This window comes from Balaenoptera borealis, assembly GCF_965194805.1.
Source record: "Balaenoptera borealis genome assembly, chromosome: 12".
Classification (NCBI taxonomy): domain Eukaryota; kingdom Metazoa; phylum Chordata; class Mammalia; order Artiodactyla; family Balaenopteridae; genus Balaenoptera; species Balaenoptera borealis.
The window spans coordinates 69,450,465-69,473,251 of NC_138869.1; the positions used below are offsets into that span (position 1 = coordinate 69,450,465).

Consider the following 22,787-nt stretch of genomic DNA (forward strand, 5'->3'; position numbering starts at 1 on the left):
CTACCTGCAGGAAAGGCTGCATTTCAATTTTAGACAGATGGAGCCCATCTTTAAGGAAAGACTTAATAGCCTATTACAGTGTTTATTTGCTGATTGTCACTGGTGTCAGATGTTTGCCCTTGTATTTAACTAACTCCCCCTGCTATAATTAGTCCCATTCTGGTGTTTACTGGATGTTGAGCAACCTGCTTACATATACCAGACCATTTATTAAGTAATCCCTCTTCTGTGGCTCTTCCTCTGGTAGTTACTAGAAGACTTAGGTATCCTGTACTGCCAATTAATTGTATGCATGGTGGCACTGACCAAATGTTTAAGTAAGCCATTCAGTGTGTCTACACCAGCCTCAAGTATCAGAGCCCTTGAGAAGGTTGTTCATGTCTATCACTCCACAGAGCTAACTTTTCTTTGGTAGAGAACTTGGTGTCAAATTCATTCTATCAATACAATTTGCCTGCCAATATCTTAAAATGTGTATAGACTTTTTTTTTTTTTTTTTAATCAGTCTTCTACTTTTTCATCTGTCAGCATAATGCCTATGGGTGGAATGAGATGACAGCTTCCAGTTCTGAACTCCCAGGGAACCAGGGAAAAGCTTTGCCTGTACACATGATTCTTCTGGTAAAGTCTGAGCTTTTTTGTTTTTAATTTTTATTGCAGTATAGTTGCTTTACAATATTGTGTTAGTTTATACTGTACAGCAAAGTGAATCAGCTATACGTATACATATATCCCCTCTTGTTTTTTTAAATTAATTTATTTTATTTATTTTTGGCTGCGTTGGGTCTTTGTTGCTGCATGCAGGCTTTCTCTAGTTGCGGTGAGCAGGGGCTACTCTTTGTTGTGGTGAGCGGGCTTCTCATTGTGGTGGCTTCTCTTGTTGCAGAGCACGGGCTCTAGGCATGCGGGCTTCAGTAGTTGTGGCTCACAGGCTCTAGCGCGCAGGGTCAGTAGTTGTGGCGCATGGGCTTAGTTGCTCCGCAGCATGTGGGATCTTCCTGGACCAGGGCTCGAACCCATGACCCCTGCATTGGCAGGTGGATTCTTAACCACTGCACCACCAGGGAAGTCCCTATATCCCCTCTTTTTTGGATTTCCCTCTCATTTAGGTCACTACAGAGCACTGAGTAGACTTCCCTGTGCTATACAGTAGTTCTCATTAATTATCTATTTTATACCTAGTATCAATAGTGCATATATGTCAATCCCAATCTCCCAATTCATCCCACCCTCCCCTTACCCCCTTTGTATCCATATGTTTGTTCTCTACATCTGTGTCTCTATTTCTGCTTTGTAAATAAGATCATCTATACCAATTTTTTCTGATTCCACATATATGCGTTAATATACAATATTTGTTTTTCTCTTTCTGTAAAGTCTGAGCTTTAACCCCAGCCAGCTTCAGAATTATTCAGTCCAAAATACAGTGCCAGTTCTGCAGAAAGGGCTGTTATCTTCCTGAGCACAACCAAGACAATTATCATTATCAAGAAGCTCCTAGATCATCAATCCAGAATGCAAAAGAAACAGGTTAAGGACACTAGAACTCAACCTACAACAACGTAACAGCTGGGGCAGGCAGGGAAACAACTGCAACAGTAAGCTGATCAGCCTGATCACTTCAGCAGGGATAGGCAGCTCTTTCCTAGCATGGTCACTGTGCTACCTTTAAGAGGTGACACCAACCAAGACGAGATCCATAAATCCTGGTCTCAGGCAGACAGTAAAATTCTCTCCAAATAAGAGAAAAGGGGTAATCACCTATGTATTGCCCTTTCAAACTTACATATGAAATAACACCAGTCTACAACATCATTTGTAAACACAAAAAAACCGTGATGATATATGTATGACATGCTAAGGATCAAGAGCAAATAAAGAACTGCAAAAGCATGGAAGAGGCAGCACTGGTTTTTGTTTGTTTTATTTTGCTGCTTCTCCTAAAGTTAACTGTTTAAAGGCTTTGACTTTGATTATACACTTTAATAATGAAGATAAATTTGGATTTCATTCAAAAGAGTAAATATTAAGCAACATACTTTCAAATGCATAAAAAAATCATTGATTAGGCGAAGTCCTTAAACAGTTCTAGGAATGGATGACTTGACAAAAATGTGAGTTATGAATCTATTTGCATTTCTTCCTTCATTAGGAATCATTTGGGGGGAGTTCCCGGTGGTCTAGTGGTTAGTATTCGGCGCTTTCACTGCCGTGTCCCGGCTTCAATCCCTGGTCAGGAACTGAGATCCCGCAAGCTGCGGGGCATGGCCAAAAAAAAAAAAAAAGAAATCATTTGGCCACTGGTTTTACAGATCTGCGTTTTATATCAAAGTTAATAAACACATTTAGGGACTTCCCTGGTGGTCCAGTGATTAAGAGTCCATGCACTGGGAGCCTGGGTTCGATCCCTGGTCAGGGAACGAGATCCTGCATCCTGCAACTAAAGATCCCACGTGCCGCCAACGAAGATCTCACACGCAGCAACGAAGATCCCGCATGCCGCAACTAAGACCCAGAGCAGCCAAATAAATAAATAAATATTTAAATATTTTTTTAAAAGTTAATAAACACATTTTATATAACTGATGGTTGCTATTTTCATTAGTGTTACTAGCATATAAAACAGACCTGATGTAATCAACTGTTTTTACCCTTTTGATTTCCTGTTAATAAATTTTTCTAACACTTTTATACATTACCTATAAAAAAACTGTAAGTTATAATATGACCATTAAAACAAGGATAATTCTAGGGTAAAACCTGACTGTGAAAGCTAATCATTGGAGCACATATAAAACATCACATCCTAATCAGGCAGTACACTTAAAAATATTCTTTGACATGGAGGATAAGATGTTATAAATTTAAATAAACTTAAAGAAATTTAAGGGCTTCCCAGGTGGCACAGTGGTTAAGAATCCACCTGCCAATGCAGGGGACATGGGTTCAAGCCCTGGTCCGGGAAGATCCCACATGCTGCGGAGCAACTAAGCCCCGTGCACCACAACTACTGAGCCTGCACTCTAGAGCCCGAGAGCCACAACTACTGAGCCTGCACTCTAGAGCCCGCGAGCCACAACTACTGAGCCCACGAGCCACAACTACTGAAGCCTGTGCGTCTAGAGCCTGTGCTCCGCAACAAGAGAAGCCACTGCAATGAGAAGCCTGCGCACCACAACGAAGACCCAACACAGCCAAAAATAAAATAAATTAAATAAATTAAAAAAAAAAAAGAAATTTAAGTATACCTCATTTAGTGAGAATCTTGAACCAAAATGGGAAGCTCTGTAATGGTTAATCCTAGAATTCACTTGAGATAACCAGATGTGAAACTCACAAGTAGGCTAATTTGTTGCTATATTACCTCAGACTGTCCTTTTGCAGCTTCTTTGCCATTTTCACGGCTGTATTTGACGTTAGGTATTACCCTTAATTGCCCCACCCTCAATCTCTTGTTTTTTGTTTTGCTGAGAATATAGAACACCCACATGTTTCCATCTCTACATTCACCTACCTACCTGCATCCATGCCCACATACCCTACCTCTCCTTCTGGTACTACAGAGGCACTATCTGTGCTCCAGGTGAAAACTAACCCCTCCATCTGTGCATTAGATCTTCTCTCTGCCCTACTTAAGGACATTGCTCCAACAATTCTCCCCCCTCTCTTCTGCATCATAACATTTTACCTCTCTCCCAGATCAAATCATTTCCATCATCATAAAACATGCTTTAATTTCTCCCTTAAGAAAAAATAAAACCCTCTCAACTCGACATCCCCCGTCTATCTACTTCTCCTCTTTATAGCAAAATGATTCAATAAAACTGTCTATAATAACCGATGTATATTCTCCTTTACCCACTCTCTCCTGAACCCACCACAAACAGAATTTCATTCCCTTATCAAGGTCACCAATTAATGACCTCCAATGGTCAACTCTCAATCTTCATCCCACTTGACGCATCAGTAGCCTTGTCATAGTGACATTCACTGTGTTGAATCAATCTTTCCTTGGCTTCCAGGACACATACTCTTCTGGTTTTGTTGCTCCTTGCGTGCTAATCTTTCCTTAACTCCTTGCCTCTAAATCATGCAGTGCTGAGGGACTTGGTCCTCAAGCTGTCTTCTCTTCTATACCTACACTCTCTTTGTGATCTTGTCCAGGCTTGTGACTTAAAATACCACTGACAGGCTGACAACTTCCAAATTTATATCTCTAACCCATACTTCTCCCCTGAACACCAATTTCTATGTATAGCTGACCTTCTCCCCATCCCAAACCTGCTCCTTCAGTAGTCTTCTCCATCTCAGGAAATGGCAGCTCCACCCTTCCAGTTACTCTGGTCAAAAACCTTAGGGCCATCCTTGACCCAACGCACATTTCACACTCAACCAATTAACAAAATCTCACCTTCAAATATAATCCAATTGTGACCTCATACCACCTCCTCTGCCAGCATCCTGATCTAAGCAATCCTTAGCTCTTACTTTGAATAAAGTAGCAGCTCCCTAACTGGTCTCCCTGCTCCCATCATTGCCCCTTTGCCGACATAGGCTATTCTCAACACAGAAAGAAGGGAAACCCCTTTTAAACTCAGATCATATCCTTCTTCTGCTCAAAACCCTCCAACGACTCCCCATCTCACTCCAGATCCACATCCTCATATCTCACTGCCAAAGTCCTTACAAAGACTTTGATTAAATGAGATTATATCTTGTAAAGCTCCTAACACAGTACCGGGCAAAAAAGCACTTGACTAATAACAATGCCCTTCCTCCCATCAGAGTTTCACATCCGGCTGCAGTTACAGTCACTTAGTGCAGCAGTTCCCAAAGACTCCTGAAGGGCCACAGGCCTCTGAGGGGCCAGTACTATTTTCATATTAATACTAAGATGTTATCTGTCTTTTCCACTCTTATTCTCTCAGGTGTATACAGTGGAGTTTTCCAGAGGCTACATGATAGGCAATGATGCCATCACTCTGACAACTAATGGAATGTGTGCTTGTATAGTCTTGTGTTATCTGGAATTTTCTAAGATAACAGGTTTAGGGTACAAATATGTTTTTCAGAGATTAACTCAGTTTCATCTCAGTTCTGCACTCTTACCAGCTACCATCACTGACACATGCTATTCCTATAAATTGAATATTGTCTAACATACATATTGTTAACTTCAAATTCTGAAGCTTTGCTTATGCCTACACAAAAACACAAGCAGTACATTTTGTTGTTTTATTTTGCAATAATGTTTTTAAATTTTTTAACTTTTCTAAATTTTAAAATTTTATCTAAAACTGCTATTTTAACATTTTATGCCTGTAACAACATTTTATTCCCAAATAAAAGAAAACGTGTCTATAATAACTTTTTTAGATTTAAAAATGAATTGTTTCCTTAAAAAAGGAAGGTTAGAAGACATGATTTCTCAAACCACAGCTGTACCATCCATGTCTAAAGATGATGAAAAAGATGAAACTGACCATAGCAGGGAGTTGTCTGATTCATGAAAGAGGAGTCTATGCCAAGAAAACTGGATGAAACTGAAATAAGAAACAAAAATATGATGGCTTGATGATGTTAATTATTTACCTTATTGTGTCTTATGCAATGACATTTTCTAATATTATTATTGAGGTACCATTCTGAGATTAATCATTTCAAAGCTTTTTTTGTTTTGGTTGTTTGTTTGTTTGCTTGTTTATGGCTGTGTTGGGTCTTTGTTGCTGCACGCAGGGTTTCTCTAGCTGCAGCGAGTGGGGGTTACTCTTCATTGTGGTGTGAGGGCTTCTCATTGCTGTGGCTTCTCTTGTTGCGAGCATGGGCTCTAGGCGCACAGGCTTCAGTAGCCGTGGCTCGCGGGCTCTAGAGCTCAGGCTCAGTAGTTGTGGCACAAGGGCTTAGTTGCTCCACAGCATGTGGGACCTTCCCAGACCAGGGCTGGAACCCGTGTCCCCTGCGTTGGCAGGTGGATTCTTAACCACTGTGCAACCAGGGAAAACCCATTCAAAGTTTGTTTTGTTTTTTTTTTAAAGAGCAATTACTGCTATCTATTTATTTTAGATTTTTTGATGTGGACCATTTTAAAAGTCTTTATTGAATTGGTTACAATATCGCTACTGTTTTATGTTTTTTGTTTTTTTGGCCCCGAGGCATGTGGGATCTTAGCTCCCTAACCAGGGATCGAACCTGCACCCCCTACACTGGAAGGCAGAGTCTCAACCACTGGACCACCAGGGAAGTCCCTCAAAGTTTTTTAAAAAATAATATTTTATACACAGTGATTAAGCGGGATTTATTCCAAGGATGCAAGGATAGCTCAACGTCTGCATATCAATGAATGTGATACACCACATTAACAAAATGAAGGTAAAAATTTATATAATCATCTCAATAGATGCAGAAAAAGCTTCTGACAAAATTCAACATCATTTATGATAAAAATGCTCAACGAAGTGGGTACAGAGGGAACATACCTCAACATAATAAAGGCCATATATGACAAACTCACAGATAACATCATACTGAAGGCCAAAAAACTGAAAGCTTTTCTTTTAAGATCAGAAACAAGACAAGGGTGCCTACTCTCACCACTTATTTTCAACATAGTACTGGAAATCCTAGCCAGAGCAATTAGGCAAGAAAAACAAATAAAAAGCATCCAAGTCAGAAAGGAAGAAGAAAAGCTGTCAGTATTTGCAGATGACGTGACCTTACAGAACACTCCATCCACCAAAGTTAAACAAATTTAGTAAAGTTGTAGGGTACAAAATCAATAAATAAAAATCAGTTGCATTTCTATACACTAACAATGAACTATCAGAAAGAGAAATTAAGAAAAAAAATCCCATTTATGATTGCATCAAAAAGAATACCTAGGAATAATTTAACTAAGGAGATGAAAACTGTAAGAAACTGAAGAAGGGCTTCTCTGGTGGCACAGTGGTTAAGAATCCACCTGCCGATGCAGGGAATATGGGTTCGAGCCCTAGTCCGGGAAGATCTCACATGCCACGGAGCAACTAAGCCCATGCACAACTACTGAGCCTGCGCTCTAGAGCCCGTGAGCCACAACTACTGAGTCTGTGTGCCAAAACTACTGAAGCCCACACGCCTAGAACCCGTGCTCCGCTACAAGAGAAGCCACTGCAATGAGAAGCCTGTGCACCGCAACAAAGACTAGCTCCCACTCACCACAACCAGAGAAAGCCTGAGTGCAGCAATGAAGAACCAACACAGCCAAAAAAAAAAAAAAAAAAAGAAAGAAACAGAAGACCCAAATACATGGACAGTTATTCCATGCTCAGGGATTAGAAGAATACTGTTAAAATGTCCATATTACCCAAAGCAATCTACAGATTCAATGCAATGCCTATTAAAATTCCAATGGCACTTTTCGCAGCAATAGAAAACAACAATCCTAAAATGTGTATGAAACCACAAAAGACTCCAAATAGCCAAAGCAATATTGAGAAAGAAGAACAAAGCTGGAGGCATCATGCTTCCAATTTCAAACTATATTACAAAGCTATACTAATCAAAAGAATATGGTGCTAGCATCAAAACAGACACAGATCAACAGGAAAGAATACAAAGTACAGAAATAAACCCCTGCATTTATGGCCAATTAATGACAAAGAAGCCAAGAATAGACAATGGGGAAAGGATAGTCTCTTCAATAAACGGTGTTGAGAAAACTGGACAGCCACATGCAAAAGAATAAAACTGGGCTACCATCTTACCCCATACACAAAAATCAACTCAAAATGGATTAAAGATTTGAACATAAGATCTGGAACCATAAAACTCCTAGAAGAAAACATAGGGGGTAGCTCCTTGGCATCGATCTTAGTGATGATTTTTTAGATTCGATACCAAAAGCAAAGGCAACAAATGCAAAAATAAACAAATGGGACTATATCAAACTACAAAGCTTCTGCACAGCAAAAGAAATCATCAACAAAATGAACAGGTGATCTATTCAATGGGAGAAAATACTTGTAAATCATATACCTGGGGACTTCCCTGGTGGTCCAGTGGTTAAGACTCCATGCTCCCAAGGCAGGGGGCCCAGGTTCAATCCCTGGTCAGGGAACTAGGTCCTGCGTGCAACAACTAAGACCCAGTGCAGGGCTTCCCTGGTGGCGCAGTGGTTGAGAATCTGCCTGCCAATGCAGGGGACACGGGTTCGAGCCCTGGTCTGGGAAGATCCCACATGCCACGGAGCAACTGGGCCTGTGAGCCACAACTACTGAGCCTGCGCGTCTGGAGCTTGTGCTCCGCTACAAGAGAGGCCGCGATAGTGAGAGGCCCGCGCACAGCGATGAAGAGTGGCCCCCGCTCGCCTCAACTAGAGAAAGCCCTCGCACAGAAACGAAGACCCAACACAGCCAAAAATAAATAAATAAATAAATAAATAAAAATTTAAAAAATAATAATAAAAACAAAACAAACAAAAAAAAAACAAAACCCCCTTCATCTTTAACATACCATCCTTCACTAAATCTGTCCATTCCTTTGATTGCAACTCCTCTTACTTCAGTCCTTCACTTCATTCCCCTGCTGCCATGGCTCTCAATTCTAGCACAGAGTAGCATTCTCCCAACGGTTCCTTCTGGTGAAAAGCCCAGCGTTTATCCTACATTCCAATCTCAAGCCTTTCCACAACAACCCTTTGAAGGACAATTATGGTTCCCCACTGTGGGATCAAACCAAATTCCTCATCCTCTGAAATCAAGGTTCTACACCATAAATCTCCCCCTTCACCCTGCCACACCACTAGCCCCACCCCAGTCTCAGGCGCTCAGTCTCAGTCTCGAGCGCGCAACAAGCTCATTCCCAACCCCAATCATAGTGAGCCCCCTTCTCCTAACATACCCTTTCCCTTCCTTCCTATCTATCTAAATTCCATCCATTTCTCAAAGCCCAAGATTGACTCTTTCAGTATTTTGCCTCCAACCTGATGTACCTCCAAAACACAGCTCTTTTTTTTTTTGGAGGCACCTCGCAGCTTGTGGGATCTTAGTTCCCCAACCAGGGATTGAACCTGGGTCCCAGCAGTGAAAGCGCCAAGTCCTAACCACTGGACCACCAGGGAATTCCCTACATTTTTTTCTATTTGCTCCAAGTACTGTTAAGTCTTGCCTTTTCAATTTTTCTATCTGACCCCACACAAGACCCACAGTAGCCACATGTTCAACTGTACTGAAATGGCTAAAGGAAATTTAATTCATCAGTTTAGAAAAGCATCTTCCTGGAGACTAGGGAACATGTCCACAGTTTTAAAAATCATCACTGCACCTAGAATAGTGCTTTGTATAAAGTAAGGACTCAATAAATTCTTGTTAACCAAGATAGAACTTGGTTACGATGTGCATTTTAAGAAGCATCCTACAGGGCTCCCCTGGTGGCGCAGTGGTTAAGAATCCATCTGCCAATGCAGGGGACACGGGTTCGAACCCTGGTCTGGGAAGATCCCACATGCTGTGGAGCAACTGAGCCCGTGCTCCACAACTACTGAGCCTGCACTCTAGAGCCCACGACGCACAACTACTGAGCCCACGTGCCATAACTACTGAAGCCCACGCGCCCTAGAGCCCGTGTTCCACAACAAGAGAAGCCACAGCAATGAGAAGCCCGCACACCGCAACAAAGAGTAGCCCCAGCTCACTGCAGCTAGAGAAAAGCCTGTGCGCAGCAACAAAGACGGAACGCAGCCATAAATAAATAAATTTATTAAAAAATAAAAAAGAAGGGGCTTCCCTGGTGGCGCAGTGGTTGAGAATCTGCCTGCCAATGCAGGGGACACGGGTTCGAGCCCTGGTCTGGGAAGATCCCACATGCCGCGGAGCGACTGGGCCTGTGAGCCACAACTACTGAGCCTGCGCGTCTGGAGCCTGTGCTCCGCAACAAGAGAAGGCCGCGATAGTGAGAGGCCCGCGCACCGCGATGAAGAATGGCCCCCACTTGCCGCAACTGGAGAAAGCCCTCACACAGAAACGAAGACCCAACACAGCCATAAATAAATAAATAAATAAATAAAATATTGAAAAAAAAATAAAAATAAAAATAAAAAGGAAGCATCCTACAGTTTACATAAGCTTGCATTTTTAAAATTCATTTTTTATCTGGACCTTGACACCCATAAGGTTTAAAATATTAAAAATTCACACATTCTCAAATATTCTATAGGTCAACTCTAAAAAGAGAAACCATAAGCATCAAGGGTAGGAGGGGCCTCCGTTAGCTGCGCCCCGGTGGTTGCAGAGGCCGGCGCGGTGGAGTTGCAAAAGCTGCGGGTGCGGAGGAGCTGTGGAGCCGACCCCGCGAGCCAGGAGCATGAGGACCTGGTGTCTGTGTCAGATTTGTACCTGTGGGTCGGATTCTCGTCCTTATGAAATAGTCAAACAGCCTCGCCATGCACCAGAAGAATATAAACCAAAGCAGGGGGAGATTGATCTTGGTACTGCCTACAAACGGCATCTTAATTCTTGTGAAGTGCAGCGTGTGGCAACAGCTCGGCCTCTGGAGAGACAAGTTAAAAAAGGGAAGTTGGATACTGTCCCAACCTATAAAGAGTCATTGTGGGTGGAATGGGGGAAATACAGATACAGAAACCTACAAAGAAAGAACAAGGAATATATGGATGTTCTGTCACTAATCATCTCAGTTTGGATGTGGAAAGTTCTTCCGTGCTGTATGCAGAGGCACCTGTTATCTTGTCTACTGGAAGAAATATCACCAGACCGGAGCACAGCCATCTCTCCGTCGTGATTGGAGGCATCGTGGAAGCACCCCAGCGAGCAAACGTGACCATCCAATGTCCTGTAAAAGGTGTCCCTCAACCTAATGTAACTTGGTTGAAGAAAGGAGGATCTCTGAGCGACAATATTTCCTTGCTTTTCAATGGAGCCCTGTTGTTGCAGAATGTTTCCCTTGAAAGTGAAGGAACCTACGTCTGTACAGCCACCAATGCTCTTGGAAAGGCGATGGCAACATCTATCCTCCACTTGCTGGAGACTTTCTGGGAGCTTGGCAGCTGGACACTTTGTTCTGCCACTTGCGGCCACTTGGGAGCCCGAGTTCAGAGACCCCAGTGTGTAACGGCCAACGGGCAGGAAGTGAGTGAGGCCTTCTGTGAGCACCTCCAGAAGCCGCTGGCTGGGTTCCAGCCCTGTAACATCTGGGACTGCCCCTCGAGGTGGTTCACGGGCACGTGGTCAGAGTGCTCTGTGTCTAGCGGTGAGGATTCCGCAGTCGGCAAGTGACCTGTAAGCGCACGAGAGCCAATGGAACTGTGCAGATGATGCCTCTGAAAGCATGTGCCCCCAGAGAGAGGACTCTGGGAAGAAGACCCTGCTCCAGTCACCCGTGTGTTCAAGGGCTTACTGAACCAGGGAACCAGTTGTTCTGATTAACTCCAAGCACTACATGGCTACACACTTGTCTAACTGGAAAATGCACAGCCCCAATTCTGTGCAGGGACGATGCAAAGCAGAGTGTGATACATCTTTCTGGAGCATCAAGTTTATTAACTAGAATTGGAAGAACCAAGGAGTTCTTGGAACAAGAACTATCCCCCTCCCCCACCAACACGGAAGACAGAAGAGTAGGGGAGGGGAGACGTGCCCCAGGAGTGACAGTCCAGTCTCTGAAGTTTCACCCAGGTGGGGGTTGAGGGGCAGACTTGCAGCCACGGTGGCCTCGCTTTCAGTCACCCGGGCTGCTCCGGACCATCCTCTGAGCTGGCCAGGGTCTTGGATACGATGCTTCTGAAGGCCGTGCAGAGAACACACTCATCTTCCACTGGACCGGGCCCCAGGGAGCGTGGCGGCCTGACCTTCCTGCCTCGGTCTTCCATGGGGTTCACATGGGCTCACTTTATTATGACGCCTCTTGCTGCGCAGCTTGCAACAAAGATGTTTTAAAATAAAGTTCCAGATTCTCCCAGCCACCCCTTGCTTTTTCTGGCTGTGGCCAGAGAGAGTGGATGAGGACACACTCTCAGGCTGCCCAGTGTGGGAGGACCTTCCAGTGTTGGACACACCCAGGGGGCAGCTGGTTCCCTCTGGGGCTCCAATCCTGCTGCTGCTGGTGGTGGATGTCCCAGTGCCACACTGGGGGGCTGGGCTGGGGGTGGCAGTCCTCGACTCCAGGCTGGGTGGGGGACAGGCAGATCACTGGTCTTCTGCCCTGCCTGCTGGTCTTCCTGCAGCTGCACATTTTCTCCCTGGTAGAGCCACCTGGTTTGCAGGGAGGACACCACAGGGCTTGGAGAAGGCTCAAGTTCACTGCCACTGAGGTCCCCGGAAGAGAAGGGCTTCACAGTTATGATGGAGACCCCCACCTTGGGTTTCTTGGAGCTAACACTGCCTGTTCCAGTGTCCTGGATCTGGTCGCAAGTCAAGCCCGGAGTCCTCACCATTGTCACCTCCAGGTCCTCTTCACAGGGTGGCTGGAGTGGCTCCTTCTGGCCCATGTGCACCCATGGATGCCTCATGAGGTCAGGTAAGGTGCCTCTGTCACTGGGGTTGAGGGCAATCAGTTTTTGTAATAGATCCCTTATCTCCAAAGACAGATAAGGTGGGATGAGGTATTGCCCTTGTAGGATTTGCTTCCGCAGCTCCTGGAAGTCTTTTCCCACAAAGCGCCGGGACCCAGTTACCATGGTGTAGAGCACTACTCCCAGGCTCCACACGTCCACTGCAGGGCCGCTGTAGCTCTGCCCCAGGAGGAGTTCCGGGGCAGCATAAGGGGGTGTGCCACAGATCGTGTCCAGTTGGCCAGTGTCATCACACTTGTTGCTGAGGCCAAAGTCTGTAAGTCTGACATTCATGTTGGAATGAAAGAGGAGGTTCAGTGGCTTCAGGTCCCGGTGCACGATGCCCCTCTGGTGGCAGTGCTGCAGGGCGGAGACCAGCTGCTGGAACGGGCCTCGGGCCTCTGCCTCTGTCATACGGCCATGGATCTTCAAATAGCGGTACATGTCCCCCCCACTGAGGTACTCCATCACCAGAAAAACTGTCTCCTCCGTGTCAATCACCCCTAGCAGTTTTACAATATTGGGGTGATTCAGAGCCTTCACACTGCACACTTCCCGGAAAAGTGCCTGGACACTTGAGAAGTTCTGACGCCTTTTCTTAATGACCTTGACAGCCACCTGTGTCCTGGTCAGAATGTGCCGGGCCAACTTCACTTTACCGAAGATGCCTTCACCAATGGTGCGGAGGATCTCGAAGTCATCAATGTGAACCTCCTTGTCAGCAGAGTTGGCTGTGAGGCCCTGCATCATGGTGATCTGCTAACTACACTGACTGACAGCACTACCTAGCAATGCTAACTATGCTAACTAACAATGTTAACTGTACTAACAGTGCTAAGTATGCTATCTCTACTAACAACGCTAACTATGCTAACTGTACCAACAGCGCTAACTAGTACTAACTGCACTAACTATGCTAATAAAGTATTAACTATACCAACTATGCTAACTATACCAACAATACTGACTATGCTAACTGTAGAAAGAAAAATGAGAAAAATAAAAAAGAGTAGAGAAAAGAGAAAAAAAAATCAACAAAATGGCAGAAACAAGGAAAAAACAAGCTAACTGTAGGTCCAAGGCCGTCAGGTCACCAAAAGCAGCTTCCTGGGCTCTAATGACCAAAAACCTGGGCCCAGCTGTCTCTTTTATAGGGCTTTGTGAAGTACATCACAGTGGTGCACTCTGAGGTCAGAGCAAGAAATGGACACATCACAGCTGGGGATAAGCCACAGTGGTTTTCTCACTTTTTGAGTTCAAGGTCCCTTTACACTTAGGAAAAAGGATCCCAAAGAAATTTTTCTTTACGTGTGTTATTAGATATTGGTATTCACTTTGTTATAAATTAAAATCTGTAGGATACTTCAGTGGCCTTTTTATTTCTAGTTTGAAAATGTGTAATAATTTTAAAGACCTCATAATGTCTACACTTGAAATATTCAATTCCTTTTCCTTAAATTCTGGTCTCAAAATAATGTTACAACTTAACTGACTTCATGATACTATACAAAATGTTCTGTTGCATAAGACACGATAAGGTACATTATGAAAGTCTATGAAACTGAGAGAAGATTTCCCAGGAAGGTCATGAGCAGATTTCTCATCAGCAGCCTCAGAGGCCAGATGGCATGGCTCAATGTACTTGAAGTGTTGAAGGAAAGAAACCGTCAACCAAGAATCCTATATCTAGCAAAACTTTCCTTCGAAAATGAGGGAGAAATCAAGACATTCCCAGTTAATCAAGAGTTGAGAGAGTTCTTAACCACCAGACCTGCCTGCCACAGGGAGTTCTTCAGGTTGGAGTCAAGGACCCTGGACAGTAACTCAAAGCCTTATGAAGAAATAAAGACCTCTCGTAAAAGTAGACAGACGGGCGATGAGAAAAGCTAGTACTATTGTAACTTTGGTTTGTAGCTCCACTTTTTGTTTTCTGTTTGATTTAAGAGACTAATATATAATAAAACACACAAACATACAAATCATCAAAAAAAAAAAAAGGGTAGGAGGGTATGATGCTGGTAAGCGTTTCATAAAAATATCAGTTCAGGTCAGTGTTAGTTACATTTGCTCTAATTTGACTGGATTATATTTTGGTCACTTAAAATAAATTTTACAAACTTTAGCATGAAAAACTTTTTACCACAAAAAAGGGAGGGGCAATGTTAAAGTCTGCTCCATAAATAAAACGAATAAGCTCTCCCAGAAAAATAAATAAATGAAAATTCTGACTCAAGACACAGACATCTGTCTGGTACACTGGATTAGTAAGGCGGTTACCTTACAAAATGACCCAGGGGGTATATTAGACAGGGTTCTTGGGTTGCTAGAACAGAAACCAAGTCTGGCTGTCTGTAGCCAAAAAGAATGTAGTGGAAGAAACATCAAAGGCTCAGAAAATTGGAGTGTCAGGGACTATAGGGCCAGGCTTGGAAGATGGGCCCATACCACGGGCACTCCAGGGCTGGCAGCAAGAGGCACGGCCTGGGTCTACAACACAGACATCTGGTCACCATACAGCCATTGCCCTCCACTCGCCCTCCAGCAGCCTCCTCAGAACCCAGCCTCCAAGCACTGAGCAACCAACTAGTAGAGCCTGAATCCTGTACCCACACAGGCCCATCAGAGAAGGGAGCTAGCACACCAGCCCATTTGGTTTCTGGGGTGGTAAGTGGGCTCTTCTTCCTCTCCAAGAGGGGCTTTCTCCAAAAAGCAGAGAATGCTCTGAGGAAGGAAGAGTGGGCCAGAGACCCTAGAAATAATAAACACTTACCCCTCTCTCCAGAGACACACCCACTTCCAAAGTTATTCACAGAACGACTCCAGAAACATTATTCTATGCTCTCTGATTTTCTGCCAGAAAAATCAATCATTCAGTACACTCCAAAGCCCTGCACCATAGCCCCAAACTCTTCTCCAGAGGCTCTCCAGTGTATGCCATTGCCTCAACTGCCCTTGGCCTCTTCTGCTCAGTCTGACCACAGCATACTCTCCCCCAAGTCTCCTGATCAAGTCCTCTACCAAGTCCTTCCAAGCCACACACCTTCTCAAACCCAAGAAGAATTCATCTCCCTTCTTCTTTCTCCCACAGCACTATATTTCTACTTAAAAAAAAAACAAAACAAAGTTTAATTATAAAAGCAAAGCAATCCACAGGGATTATTTTAAATAAATATAAATTGTCACATTGGTTTTCTTTCATGCATTTAAAATTATTTCTTAGACATGCAATAAAGTACTAATTTTTTTTTTTAATTTTTATTTATTTATTTATTTATGGCTGTGTTGGGTCTTCGTTTCTGTGCGAGGGCCCTCTCCAGTTGCGGCAAGCGGGGGCCACTCTTCATCGCGGTGCGCGGGCCTCTCACTGCCGCGGCCTCTCTTGTTGCGGAGCACAGGCTCCAGACGCGCAGGCTCAGTGGTTGTGGCTCACGGGCCCAGTTGCTCCGCGGCATGCGGGATCCTCCCAGACCAGGGCTCGAACCCGTGTCCCCTGCATTGGCAGGCAGACTCCCAACCACTGCGTCACCAGGGCAGCCCTAAAGTACTAATTTTTAATGGTACATCATATTAATATCATGAAATAAAAAATAAGTTAAATTTTGAAGGATTTTCCTGGTTCCAGCGGCGGCTCCAAAGTTCAAAATTGGTAGGGTTCTCTGTTGAGCTTTTTGTTTTCAAGTTCGTGGGGATGAGGAGGAAAAGTATCTTTTTCCACCCCCCCAGACATTGGTTGGGTTGGTCCCTCTTAACTTCTCTTTCTCCCAGCACAGACTGGGGGCAGAGCAGGGAGGCAGGCAGAGGATAAGAGCTTTCTTTACCCAGAGAAAGGCTTCTCTTTCCCTTTTTTCTGCCTAATCAATGGTAGCTGCTCCATAAACGATGATCGAAGGGAAGAAGGAAAGATGGTGGACCACTTACAGTGCCATGCTCCTATGAACAGGGCTCACCATCACCAAGTACTCTGTCTGCCCTGTCTGGTACCTTTTCTAACACTAAAATTGCCACAAAAGATGAAACCAGAGGATCACTGAACTACTGTAAGATCTACTCCAAATATCGCACTATATTGCAATTGCTGGCTTATCTATCTCCACTGCCAGACTGTAAACAACGTGAAGGTCAGGGCCTTGTTCACTGAACACAGAACAGTGCCTACAGCTCAAGAAGCACTAGCTAAATTAACAAACAAATACAAACAACTGAGGTTCAGAAATTCCCCAAACCATCTTCTTACCACAATTTACTACAACCCCAAGTTAGAAGTAGAAATTGCCTTTTTCTTGGTTTTATATTTACATAGCTGACACTGAATATTAACTTGTGCCAGCCCCTGGACTAAGTGTTCTATATAATAAATAATTTCACTTCATCTTCCCACACTACAATGAAATAGGAAGGTACTATTATTACACGGGAGAAAATGACGTGTAGAGATGTAAAGTAATTTGTTCAAGATCACAGACTAGTGAATGTAAGAGCCAGGGCTCCCTCCCTGACTGACTCCAGGGCCCAAGCTCTTCACCACCACAGACACCAAAACTCAAATGCCACCGTATGGGGCCTGGGCAGGGTATGAGTGTGTGAAGTCCATCAGATTATTCTGACAGAGACACATCATGTTTCCAAAGCAAAGAGGTAAGAATATTTTCATCTCCACAAAGAAATCAGCACTCTCCCATTTTTCTTGAAACATGTAGCCTTTTTTATCTTTCATCTTCCCAATTTTGAGAGAAATTTACAAGGGTAGGAGAAATATTTGACCTTCCTCTTAACTCTACTTTCAGAAGGCAAGAACATCTCAGCCACCACAATAAATGGCAGCTGACCCTGGGCCCTGGTATCACAGAGACCACAAGGAATGGGATAAGGGCTGTTGGCCAACTGAAGGGGTCGGAGAGTCCAAAGAGCAGCCACCACTCAGCTCTGGCCATAGTCTTCACATAGGAATGCTAGCCCAGTGCTGCCGGATCTTCTGATTTTCCAAGAAAAACCTAAAGACCAGATTTCTTACTTGAAAATCTTCAATATTAGTATGTTGGCTACTAATTTTTAAAAATTCTTTAATCATCTTGCAGCCCAAACACAGCCATGAGCCAACAATCTGTGGTCCTCACAACACTTTAGGACAAACAGGCTTTCAAGGGCTATATATCCAGGCCTCTGACTTTCCATGGCCTACCTGGCCCAATGTCTCCCACCTGGAATATTGTCAGCTACTCAAATCCAACCAAGACATTTAGGTGTGGTGCCACAAACCCCATAAAAATGTCCCTAATATTCCACCTCATCTTCACAGACTCCTTCAAATTCCTCTCCATCACTTTTCTATTTTACATTTTATACTCTAAACTGCATCTTGCAAAAGTTTAAAGTGCCTCAAGAGCTCGGATTCTGTATTCTACACACCTTAGACCCCTCAATTTGAAGTATTCTTTATAGATACAATTACTTTTGTACTAAAAAAAAAATTCTTTTTTGAAAGAAAAAGTCACTCAGAGTGCCCGGCTGAAGGATGATACCAAGCTAGCTCCTTATTAAACAGTGTCAAACCCCTGAAAATACCACAGAAATACAGTTATTACATACAGAGACTTCCTAACTCATTTTACCAATGAAATCTAAAGGTTTCGTCTTATTATTTTATTTATTTGTTTATTTATTTAATTATTTATTTATTTTTTTTTGGCTGCACCGGCTCTTAATTACAGCACCTGGGATCTTCGTTGCGGCATTCAGGATCTAATTCCCTGACCAGGGATCAAACCCGGGCCCCCTGCATTGGGAGCGTGGAGTCTTAGCCACTGGACCACCAGGGAAGTCCCTTGTCTTATAATTATTAAAGGCAGTCTACCCAAACTACAAAACCTACTGGGAAGAAATAAGCATTGCAGTGATAGGTGTAAAAACCCTGAGTCAGGGCTCAGCACACTCAGTAAATGATGACTGAATATAAGTCTAATAAACGAGTCATTTCTGCAAAGAAGAAAATGAAAAATTAAATAATCAAAAGTTCCCACTACTTAAAATATATTAGCTCATGTTACTCACTATAAAAAGTCTTTTATAAAAGCATATAACTTTTCTTATAGCATATTTTACTAGGATTCTTAAATATTCAAAGAAAAATCATCATCCTTCCTCCTTCTTATAGAAGCAGAAGCACTGTATGTCTAAGTTCATATCCATTTCTGTTCATCACTGCTAAGCTGCTCTCATAAAGCAAATGAGAAAAGTGTTAAATAACAGACTCAAAGAAAAGATTTTCCAGGCAGTTCTTTAAAAGGACTTTACTCTTTCATGAACAAAGAGATCAACTAACTGTATACAAAGAAAGACTACCTAAGGGATCATTTCTTTTTTGTGTATATTACTCTTCTTCTCTTTATAACATTCTGTTTCTACTTGCTTTAAATTTTTATTCTTTTTGTAATAATTTTTTAATATGGAGTAGAAATTCACTGTCTTTATCTCCTTTTGGAAGTGCTCACAAAATACTTACCACAATATACAATAATGCTGTTTTTTTTAACATCTTTATTAGAGTATAATTGCTTTACAATGGTGTGTCAGTTTCTGCTTTATAACAAAGTGAATCAGTTATACATATACATATGTCCCCACATCTCCTCCCTCCTGCATTTCCCTCCCTCCCACCCTCCCCATAAGATAATGTTTTATGACAATTGAGTTACTAATTTTCCATTCTAAAAGGAGTTAAAAAGCATCCTACACTGCTTACCAATTTTTTAAAGTATATTTGGACAAAGCACACAAAAACCATGCTCTTACCCTGCCTCAGATACGTAACCAAAAGTGGACTGTTTCTGGGAATCTGGTTACACTAAGAAAGCAGCAGCAGAACAACACAATTTAAAAAATAAGAGGGCTTCCCTGGTGGCGCAGTGGTTGCGAATCTGCCTGCCGATGCGGGGGACACGGGTTCGAGCCCTGGTCTGGGAAGATCCCACGTGCCGCGGAGCAACTGGGCCCATGAGCCACGATTGCTGAGCCTGCGCGTCTGGAGCCTGTGCTCCGCAACAAGAGAGGCCGCAATAGTGAGAGGCCCACGCACCGCGGTGAGGAGTGGCCCCCACCTGCCGCAACTGGGGAGAGCCCTCGCACAGAAACGAAGACCCAACACAGCCATAAATAAATAAATAAATAAATTAATTAATTAATTAAAGTAAAATTAAAAAAAAAAAATAATAAGATGTCAGGGCTTCCCTGGTGGCGCAGAGGTTAAGAATCCGCCTGCCAATGCAGGGGACACGGGTTTGAGCCCTGGTCCGGGAAGATCCCACATGCCGCGGAGCAACTAAGCCCATGCGCCACAACTACTGAGCCTGCGCTCTAGAGCCAGTGAGCCACAACTACTGAAGCCTGCACACCTACAGCCCGTGCTCCGCAACAAAGAGTAGCCCCCGCTCTCTGCAACTAGAGAAAGCCCGCGTGCAACAACGAAGACCCAACACAGCCAAAAAATAATAATAATAAACAAAAATATAAATTAAAAAATAAAATAAAATAAATAAATGATGAGATGTCCAAAAAAAGAGGAAAAAACCCACTCATGTTTGCTTTGCAATACTTTCGGTGCTTACATTTGAATATGGGTGTATCATTCAGTAATTTGTTTTTATTTCAAATTAAATCAGGAGGTTACACTGTGATGACCTTTTTCTGTCAAGTCCTCCCATACCCAGCTCTGGGTTGGCACTTTGTGGGGAGTGTCAGGAAGAGAGAGAAAAGAAGTTTAAGGCATGGTCTGTGAGAAGGAAAAAAATCCAGTTTTCTTCCTTCTTGAGTAGGGAAAAACTTAGTTCTTCCCTGCTGTGTGTTTCTTCCCTGGGAGTCTCCTTTACTACTCACACAGAATGCTTGACTTCTGGGACTTCCTTGGTGGCACAGAGGTTAAGAATCCGCCTGCCAGGCTTCCCTGGTGGCGCAGCGGTTGAGAGTCTGCCTGCCAATGCAGGGGACACGGGTTCGAGCCCTGGTCCGGGAAGATCCCGCATGCCACGGAGCGGCTGGGCCCGTGAGCCACAATTACTGAGCCTGCGCGTCTGGAGCCTGTGCTCCGCAACAAGAGAGGCCGCGATAGTGAGAGGCCCGCGCACCGTGATGAAGAGTGGCCCCCGCTTGCCGCAACTGGAGAGGGCCCTCGCACAGAAACGAAGACCCAACACAGCCGTAAGTAAGTAAGTACGTAAGTACGTAGGGAAAGAAAGAAAGAAAGAAAGAAAGAGAGAGAGAGAGAGAGAGAGAGAGAGAGAGAGAGAGAAAGAAAAGAAAAGAAAAGAAAAGAAAAGAAAAGAAAAGAAAAGAAAAGAAAAGAAAGAAAGAATGAATCCGCCTGCCAATGCAGGGCACACGGGTTTGAGCCCTGGCCCGGGAAGAACCCACATGCTGCGGAGCAACCAAGCCCATGTGCCACAACTACTGAGCCTGTGCTCTAGAGCCCACGAGCCAGAACTACTGAGCCCGCTCGCCTAGAGCCCGTGCTCCGCAACAAGAGAAGCCACCGCAATGAGAAGCCCGTGCACCACAGTGAAGAGTAGCCCCCGCGCGCAGCAACTAAAGAAAGCCCGTGCGCAGCAACAAAGACCCAACACAGACAAAAAAAAAAAAAAAAAAAGAATGCTTGACTTCTAAGACTTCTGATTACCAAATGTGTGTGGGGTTTTCCACACCAAGCAAGTCTCTGCAACACCAGCTGGGTGTCCTACAATTTAACTCAATTTTGTCACTATCTACCCGGAGAAAGTGTCTACCTGAAGATCCCACAGATTAAGGGCTCAGTCCTACAGGACTGTCCCTCTTCCCCTTCAGATGCCAGTCACAAGCCCAGGTGCTTCTGACCAACCACCTATAGATCGGCAGTTCCAATCACCCCCCTCCTTGGGTTCCATTAATTTGCCAGAGCGGCTCACAGAACTCAGGGAAACACTTGCTTACATTTACCAGTTTATTAAAGGATATAGATGAACAGCCAGATGAAGAGATACATACTGTGAGGTCAGGAAGGATCCTGAAGTGCAGGAGCTTCTGTTCCCATGGAGTTTGGGTACACCACCCTCCCAGTGGGGATGTGTTTGCCCACTGGAAGTTCACCGAACCCCACAGAGGCTTCATTACACAGGCATGATCAATCATTAACTCCATTTTCAGCTTATCTCCCTTCTCAAGAGAATGGGGGGCAGGGCTGAAAATTCCAAGCTTCTAATCATGGCTTGGTCTTTCCAGTGACCAGTCCTCATCCAGGAGCCATCCAGGTGCCCACCCAGAGTTGCCTCGTCAGAACAAACGACACTCCTATCACCCAGGAAATTACAAGAGTTTCAGGAGCCCTGTGTCAGGAACAGAGGTCAAAGACCAATACTAGAATAAGGGACACTCCTAGAGTTCTTGTCACTTAGGAAATTACAAGGGTTTTAGGAGCTCTATGCCAGGAACCGGGGACAGAGATCAATATATATTTTCTATTATCTCACAGCCTGTCTCAAGAGGAGCTGAAAAGCCACAATTCCACTCAGAATTCTACCTGCTCCCCATTCCACAGCTAGGGACAAAGGCACATGGCTAAAGTGAACAGCATCATATCATATTTAGGCTCATACATTACCTTGAGAAGGAAGGTACTATGCCTTAATCAACTCTGAGTAGTCTAAACAATGAGAGTTCAGAAATCAGCAAACCCAGTCTGACTCGGACGACTGCTGAGCTGCTTTTCAGGAGCTTGAAGGCAAGTAGCTTCCCCGTAACACACACAGCCCACTGCCAACACATCCCCAGCCTCGCAAGAACTGAACCTACACACATGCGCGCACACACACACACACACACACACACACAACCACTCCATTCCCAGCAGTTCCCCACTCTAAAAGAATCCCTGGCACTTAAGGTAACCAAACCCTCAATAAAACTAGGTAAGTGTTGAAAAGTCATACATACTCGAGTGGCCTGGGTTCAAATACATTTCTAGGAAAAACTGGCAAGCCTTTGTTCTATTAAACAAAAAATGTCCTCCAACCTTTTATTAGCAATGCACTGCAGTACTAACTTTTATAAGCTAACTACCTGACTTGTGTGCAACAGCCTGCTACACACACACACACACACACACACACACACACACAACCTCTGAAAGAAGAACTGAGGGTGAGAAACGGGGTGGCTAGAGAAGACGGGTGGGAAGATTTACCTTTCACTCCATATCCTTTGTATCTTTTGAATTTTGTAGTGT

At 43.9% G+C, this 22,787-nt stretch overlaps 1 protein-coding gene and 1 pseudogene across 3 annotated transcripts in view; both read right to left on the reverse strand.

The window, feature by feature from the left end:
• Positions 1-22,787, reverse strand: part of NUDT3 (nudix hydrolase 3) — a 121,315-nt gene that overhangs the window by 90,899 nt on the left and 7,629 nt on the right. The gene's annotated exons all lie outside the window — the stretch shown is intronic.
• Positions 546-20,728, reverse strand: LOC309607033 (serine/threonine-protein kinase MARK2 pseudogene; annotated as a pseudogene). Its single transcript, XR_014249667.1, has 3 exons — positions 10,371-20,728; positions 5,484-5,543; positions 546-2,255 (listed from the first exon to the last, which is right to left on the reverse strand). The product of XR_014249667.1 is annotated as a serine/threonine-protein kinase MARK2 pseudogene (transcript).